A 7484-nucleotide genomic window follows, 5' to 3' on the forward strand; every position below is an offset into this window, starting at 1 on the left:
CCCTGCTCCTCTCCCGCTACTGTACCAGAGCCTTCAAGATTCTTTGCACATACATGTTTCATTTTGCTTGTGTCACTATGCAGCAAAGCTCCAGTCCATGAAGTCATCCAGGCTCCCAGACTCCTCCCTCTGCTTGGTTGGAGGATCACAGGCCTCCTAGGTCACCAATGTCTGCCTGGCAGCAGCTGGCAAGAATGGAAGACAATGAGTGAGGCTTTAGGGACCAGGACGGGTGTAGTGTCTGCCATGGAGCCTGTCACTCTGTTGGCACTTCACCCCAGGGAAAGCGAGGAACGGGCCTTCTTAAGAAAGTGATGAGATCTGCTTTGCTCTTTTTGTTACTAGACAAGGACTCCTGGAGCCTAGGCTTGGACGCCTGATGCTCCTGCCTCCACTTTCTGGGCGCTGTGACTGATGGGTGTGTGCACTGCCACACCTGGTTTTTGTGGTGCTGGGATTACAGGTGTGTGTCCACCATGCCTGCCTCGCTCGTGTTTCTCCAGGCATTCCACTGTGCCACTGATGACGCCTATGATGTCTTGTGTGGCGTGACTGTCAGACACTGCTCCCTTATCGCCCCCGACTGGACAGTCCTCAGGACCTTGATAATGGCTCCAGAGAATTCTTTGGCTAAAGACTAATGCCACATCTGTCAAGTAATACAGACAACGTCACCAGAGCTGACATTTCTGCTACGTTTTGTGTTTCTTGTCTATTTCTGCCTCTAGGTGGTCCTTGAGGGCTTTGAAGGCAAGGGCAGAAACTGGGGCCTACACCTTCTGATGGTCCATGTTGCTCAGGGTCAGGATAGGCATGACACTGCCTTGGACACCAGGGCCTCTCAGGTGTAGATCTGTGATGTCACTGGGATGAGACGTAAGCAGCGTGGTGATGGTGACTGGTGTCAGATGAGTCTGGACCTGGTGTGGACTTGGCCTTTGTGAGCACGTGGATCGAAGGTCCCAGAATAAGGTAAACGTGTCAAACGTTCAACAGCGATGACTGGCTGCCTAGAGTTCTGGGCTGTGGAAAGCTGGACTGTTAGATCCTCAGCTGAACTCTCCTCAGAGCCTTCGCCACCTGTGCCAACAAACTGGAAACACTGACCCATCTCTCCAAACCCTAAATTGTATCTTTTGAAAAAGGTTTTTTATCTTTATTGTGTGTGCGTGTGTGTGTTTAAGTGTACACACAGTGTATGCACCTGTATGCTTGTTTCAGTGGCCAGAAGAGAGAGTTAAGCTTCTTCCCCGATTACTGTTTCTTCCTTTGAGGTAGGATCTCTCCTTGAATGTGGAGTCCATATTTTCTTGGCCAGGCTGGCAGCCAGAAAGCTCCAGTGATCCTTCTGTCTCTGCCTGCCTCAGAGTAGGAGTTTCAGGGGTTCACAAGACCCCTAGCTTGGTTATATTTACGCTGAGATCTGAACTCTGGTCCTCATGATTTCGCAGCAAGCCCTCTTAACCACTGAGCCGTTTCTGCAGCCCCTCACATGTCTCTTAAGTGTATTACGTTGCTTATATGAAATGAGAAGCACAGATAAAGCACTTTTCTGCATGGGATGTTTGATGTGTCTTGGGGAACAACATTTGCACAGCTGGGTCACAAGTTGAGCTAAACCTTCCTTCTCAGAGAACACCATTTCCCCCCTGGTGGGAAATAAAGTGGAGAGACGTCTCTGCGGTGGAGCCTGTGCTTGTGCAGCATAATCCCTGCACCACAAACCCCATGGACATAAAATGTGTCATTGTGATTGCTTTTATGTGGCCAGGTCTGATTCTGAGTATAAAATATTCACATTGTGAAATAGATCCCCAGGACATTGTCATCTTGCAGAGCTGACACTCTGTACCCATTAAACTCCTTTTTGTTCCTTCTCCCAGCATCTGATAACCATCGATCTTTCTGCTTCTGTGAATTTTTAGGGAGGTTTGTTTTTGTTTTTCTGGTGCTGGGAATTGCTCTGCTGGTTCTGTTTCTACAACACACACACACACACACACACACACACACACACACATTTTATAGTAAGTGCTCATGTAGCCTAGGCTATCCTCAAACTTGATATGTAGCTGAAGATGACTTTGAACACTGATCCTCTTGCTGGTAGGACAGGCCTGTGTCACTGTGCCTGGTTCATGTGGTACTGGAGATTGAACACAAGGCTTTGTGCATGCGAGATGAGCACTTGACCAGCCGAGCTACACTCCCAGTCCCGTGTCTTTGAACTTGACAACTCTGAGTACTGACTAGAGACGAAATGTAAGTGGGAGGTCGGCTTTTTCATACGACTTTGCTTCGCTTAGCCTAATGGTCTTGTGTTCGTTTATTGAGGAGCACGCATTAGGGTTTCCCTCCTTTGGAAGGCTGAAGAATATTTCTCTGTGTGTACACCATGTTTTTGTTTTTTTTTAATTTATTTATTTTACATCCTGATCACAGCCTCCCCTCCCTCCTCTCCTCCCACTCCCCTCCCTTCTTCCTGTTGCTCTGCTACTCCCTCAATCCACCTCTCAGAAACGGGCTGGGAGTCCATTAAACAAGGAGCCTTTTCTGTTTATTTTTCAGATGATCTGTATTACGTGAGACTTTACCCTCTATCCTTACATTCCTAGTTTGTTGAGTGTTCTTGTTGGGGGTACATGCCCCCATATTCATGTGTACAGAGTCTGGAGGCTGTCTGATTTTTTAAATCACTCCCCTACCCCCCTATAGTGTCTCATTGGCTAGGCTAGGATGACTAATCTGAAAGCTCCAGGGATCTGCCTGTCTCTGCCCTCCAGCATTGCGAGTGTGGTAACCTCTGTGGCCCACTTGTCTTTTTCTACACTTAGCAATGCTGTTTATTTCAATGTTTATAATCCTTACAATGCTCCCTTGTATGCCTGATATGGTTAGTGATGAAGGCTGTGATGAAGCCTTTCTCACTTATAGCCTAAAAACAGTAGGGATTTCCTTCTTGTGCGGGCAGCTGTGAAGCTACCAGGGTTTAACTGCTCATCTGAAAGAACCTTGTCTTCTTTCCCTTGATCAACTACTATCTCAAACTGGGAACCCAAATAGGACACGAGACAGGTCACATCGCATGCTTTTGCCGCAGTGACACAACCCTGGGTGGCCAACTGGAGCAAATGCTGACACAGATATGTATTTTCCAGGATTTTTTGTGGCCTTGCATAGAGTGACCAAAATAGACCTCCTCTGCCAGTCCACTGGGAAGTTGGCACCTGCGAGTTGTGGCCGCTCCTCTGTTACATAAGAGAACATCCTGCAGTTTGTTTTCCAGGGGTCTTCGGTGGCATTGCTGTAAAACCCCGCACCAGTGTGGAGGTCCCAGCTGTCATCTTCTCCTCTAACATTGGAGCCATGGGGGTTGGTACCCAGAGCACCGACGGCAAGGCTGTGTTCCGAGGCAGCTGCCTGAGAACAGTGGAGTGCAAGACACTTTCCGCCCTCTGCCTGTGGTGGTGGGCAGACAGCAGATCTCATCTTACACTACAGCTCAACACTGTCATGTTTGAGAATTTTCTGGAGCCTTCTGAAGCACCTGTTGCAGGACATCTGTTTCAAGGTCCTTCTCCTGTCCAGTTGCTACTTGGTTTTTGTTGTTGCTGTTTCGGTTTGGTTTTTTTTTTTTCTTCCTTTCTTTCTTTAAGACAGAGTTTCATTGTATAGTCCTGGGTGGTCTGAATTTGACTGTGTAGACCAGGCTGGCCTCAAACCCACAGAGACCCACCTGTGTAGACCAGCTAGCCTCAAACCCACTTCTACCTCCTGAGTGCTGGGATTAGAGGCGTGAGCCACTGTGCCTGCACACATTTCTTTTTAAAAAACGCTTTGATAATGTGTGATGCATCCTTATTACAGCTATTCCAACTCCATTTCCTTTGGACACCCTCAACACCAGCTCCTCCAGTCTTTGGCCTCTTTCTCCTCTTTCTCTTCTGCTTCTCCTCCTCCCATTAATTTCATTAGTACTGTCTGCACACTCACGGGCACCTTACCGGGGACCACATCTCTCACGAAAAATAGCTCCCTCTCCCCAGCAGCCATCAAATGCAGACAGCTCCTCAGCTAGAGGTGGGGCCTCCTGGGCCTTGCCACCATCCACGCTGGGATTATCGACTGGCTCGGTCTTGTGCAGGTAATGCGGGTGCAACCCGTGTGTGCTGCAGCCACAGCATGTCCCGAAGACAACCCCTCCTGGCACGCCTCCTCGTCCTCTGCCTCTGCCATGCTTCTGCTCCCTACTCCTTTATACTTCCTGGGCCTTGTGAGGCTTGAGACAGACGTCCCGTGCCCAACAGTCGCTATTCTCAGCATTTGGACCAGTTAGGGGTCTCTGTATTGACTGGTTCCCACTGGAAAAAGAAGCTTCTCAGACCAACATTGGGAGTAGCGCTAATCTAAAGGTTTAAACAAATATTTAGAAGGCAGTTTGACAGCATGTTCATTTAGTGAAACCACATTAGTAGGTCCCCCAAGGGCCTATGACTTCCCTAACTCTGGGTTTGGGGCCAGGCTTACAGAACTAGGCACGAGTTCCCACCTACAGAGCCGTCCTCGGGAGTCAGTTGTTCAGCCCCTAACAGTCATGCCACTATTTCTCCAGTTGACACATCTTGCCTGGCAGGTTAGCTTTGTAGCGTGCAGGATCTACCGCTGGGTAAATCCACTGATGATATTTCTCCTTCAGAAGCCTGTTAAGTACTTTTTGGCATTATGAAAGCTATCCAGCAGAGAGGAAATTTCAGATTCAGCTCAATTTCTTTATGTCCTGCAACCAAAGTGTGCTTGGCAGTAAGATCTTACCATCTGATGGTTGTGTGGGAACAACACTTGGGAATTTCTTATATAAGAAGTTCAGGCACAGCCCAAAACCCCTTGTGCCTCAGAAAATATTCTTCCTGGGCTGGGGATGTAGCTCAATTGGAAGAGTGCTTGTTTAACAGGGTTGATCGCTAGCACTGTAAAAATAGGGCATGGCGCACACACCTGGAATCCTAGCACCTGGGAGGCAAGGGCAAGAAGGTGAGGAATTCAAAATTATTCTAATTCAAAGACATTCTTGGGTACACAGTGAGTTCAAGGCCAGCATGAGCTGTGTGTGTGTGTGTGTGTGTGTGTGTGTGTGTGTGTGTGTGTGACAGAGAGAGAGAGAGAGAGATTTTCTTGCCCTTTGTAGCTTATGAGAACCTTGGCATTCTTCAGATACACATCCCAGATACAATCCAAATGAGGAAACTAGGGCTTGTCCCTCCTCTTTTCTTTAAGCCAGAGTTTCTCCACAGGGCTCGCTGTGGTTAGGCTTATCTGCCACCCTAATGACCCATTGTGTGTATGAGGAAGTCTCTATCTGATATCAGTATCCTCATACGCTGATGAGATTCCTGCTCTAACCCACTGACAGCCTGGCCAGGCGCCATTGTGGTGCCTGAGATGGGGCCCTGCTGATCATATCAGGTCACCTGCCCAGGAAATAATAGAGGAGGACCTGCTGAACCCCATGATTTACTATCTAATTAGGGGGACCGAAAAAGGCTGTTCGCAAACCATTAACTCTAACAAATTGTGTGGGAGGCAACACGGGGTGCTTCAGTTAATCCTGTTCTCTTTCAGCATAGCTGAAGCCATGTACGAATGTCAAATCTGGACCCTGAGCCAGGCAGGCTAAGACCTCTTGACTGTACACGTGTAAGCCAACCCTCTTCTGTTGTTAGACAATAAATCCTAGTCTCTTTTCATACAAACTCCAAAAACTTGCTAGACAACCTTGCCAAACTCTAAATTGTGCTGTTGATTGACATATTGATTGCCAAGGCCTCTTGACTTCGATGCAGAAAGAACTGACCTCACCTATAGTCCTAGGCTAGCTCTGTAAAATCTCCAACTTTCCTTGCCGGAGGTCACCTGGGTCACACACAGTCACAGTTTTATGGAGGAAGGCCATAGGCTTTTGGTGTATGCAGTGGTTTCAGAGAGACCATGGACTCTGGCCCCTGTTTTTCACATTGAAGCACAATATTTGAATAACCTGAATCTGTGCCCCTAGCCATGGCCACCCATGTTTGCCTCTATTGTAAACTGTCTCAGTTCCTTGTTTGTCTTGGTACTAGCCAGCTCCTGATTTAGCCTTATTTTCAATAAATTTGTGGATTAGTTCAAACTCAGAAATGGTGAGGTAAAGGATTTTATATGGGGACCTTAGAAAATGTATTTTGAGTGTTTGCTTTGGCAGCACACATGCTAAAATTGGAACGATACAGAGAAGGTTAGCATGGCCTCTATGTAGGAATGACACACAAATTCATAAAATATTCCTGTTTTAAATATATATATATATATATATATATATATATATATATATATATAGAGAGAGAGAGAGAGAGAGAGAGAGAGAGAGGCATGAAGGCCTATGCCCATAATTCAAGCATTTAGGAGGTAGAGGCAGGAAGACCAAGAGTTTAAGGTCATCCTTGGCTACAGCTGTGAGTTTTAGTCCAGCACAGGCCACACAGTGGAGGTGCTGTCTAAAAAGATAAACAAAAACCATTTTCAGAACCCCTCCCTGCTTCAGGGGACAGTTACTCCTCAGAGCCTCGTCTGCTAGCTCTTCAAAAATGACACACACACATGCACACACAAAGACACATACATACACATAAGTGCACACACAATGCTCACATGTACACATAGATACGCACACGTAGGCTGCATATAAAGTACAGTAGGTAGAGCTCTTGTCTCGTGTGCTTTAAGCTGTTGGTTGGATCACCTGCACAAAACAAATCACAAAACCCAGAAATTATAATTCAGAGAGCACGGGTGTTGATAGTTAAAATCAGTGTCCTGAGGAAGGAAGGGAAGGTGGAGGGTACATTGAGCAAGCAGTGTAGAGTTTTTCACGGGAGTAAGAATTCCTGGGGCTGGAGAGCCGGCAGAGAGACGAAGGAGACTTGCTGCTCTTGCAGAGAGGACCTTGTTTGGGCTCTTAGAATCCACACCCAGGTGGCTCGCAGTCATTTATAACTCTAGTTCCAGGGCACCTGACATCCTCCTCTGACCTCCTTGGGCAGTCCCATGACATGGTATACATGCATACACATAAGGAAAAATAAACAAATTCCAGAAACTTTTGCTGGAGTTGAGAACAGGTGCTGATATAAATGATAGAAGAAAAAGAAAAGTATATATATATATGTAAAAATATAGATATATATTTGTAAAAATGTCCATAAAACTAGTTTATGACCTCAAGATCCATTTGCTTTTGTTACCTATGTGTTTGTGTGAATGTTTCATATGCGCGAATGTGTGCACATATGTATGTATGTATGTATGTATGTATCTATCTATCTATCTTCTACCTAAGGTTTCTGGGAACATGTAGTCTTATTCTAGATGCTCATGTAGGGTGATTAATGTTTACCTTCCCCAACAACAGATAAATGTTGAGGGAGACTCCCCATGCAACCTCCAAAGAC

At 46.5% G+C, this 7484-nt stretch overlaps 1 non-coding gene and 1 pseudogene across 1 annotated transcript; one reads left to right on the top strand and one right to left on the bottom strand.

Annotated features, from left to right (window-relative positions):
• Positions 1-2924: 2924 nt before the first annotated feature.
• Positions 2925-3564, bottom strand: LOC148121713 (S-formylglutathione hydrolase pseudogene; annotated as a pseudogene).
• Positions 3565-6222: 2658 nt separating this feature from the next.
• LOC125410396 (U6 spliceosomal RNA) lies at positions 6223-6329 on the top strand. Its single transcript, XR_007235041.3, has one exon. It is a non-coding gene; the product is annotated as a U6 spliceosomal RNA (small nuclear RNA).
• The last annotated feature ends 1155 nt before the right edge of the window (positions 6330-7484 follow it).

This window comes from Myodes glareolus, chromosome 6 (assembly GCF_982192425.1).
Source record: "Myodes glareolus chromosome 6, mMyoGla1.1, whole genome shotgun sequence".
NCBI classification, from domain to species: Eukaryota; Metazoa; Chordata; class Mammalia; order Rodentia; family Cricetidae; genus Myodes; species Myodes glareolus.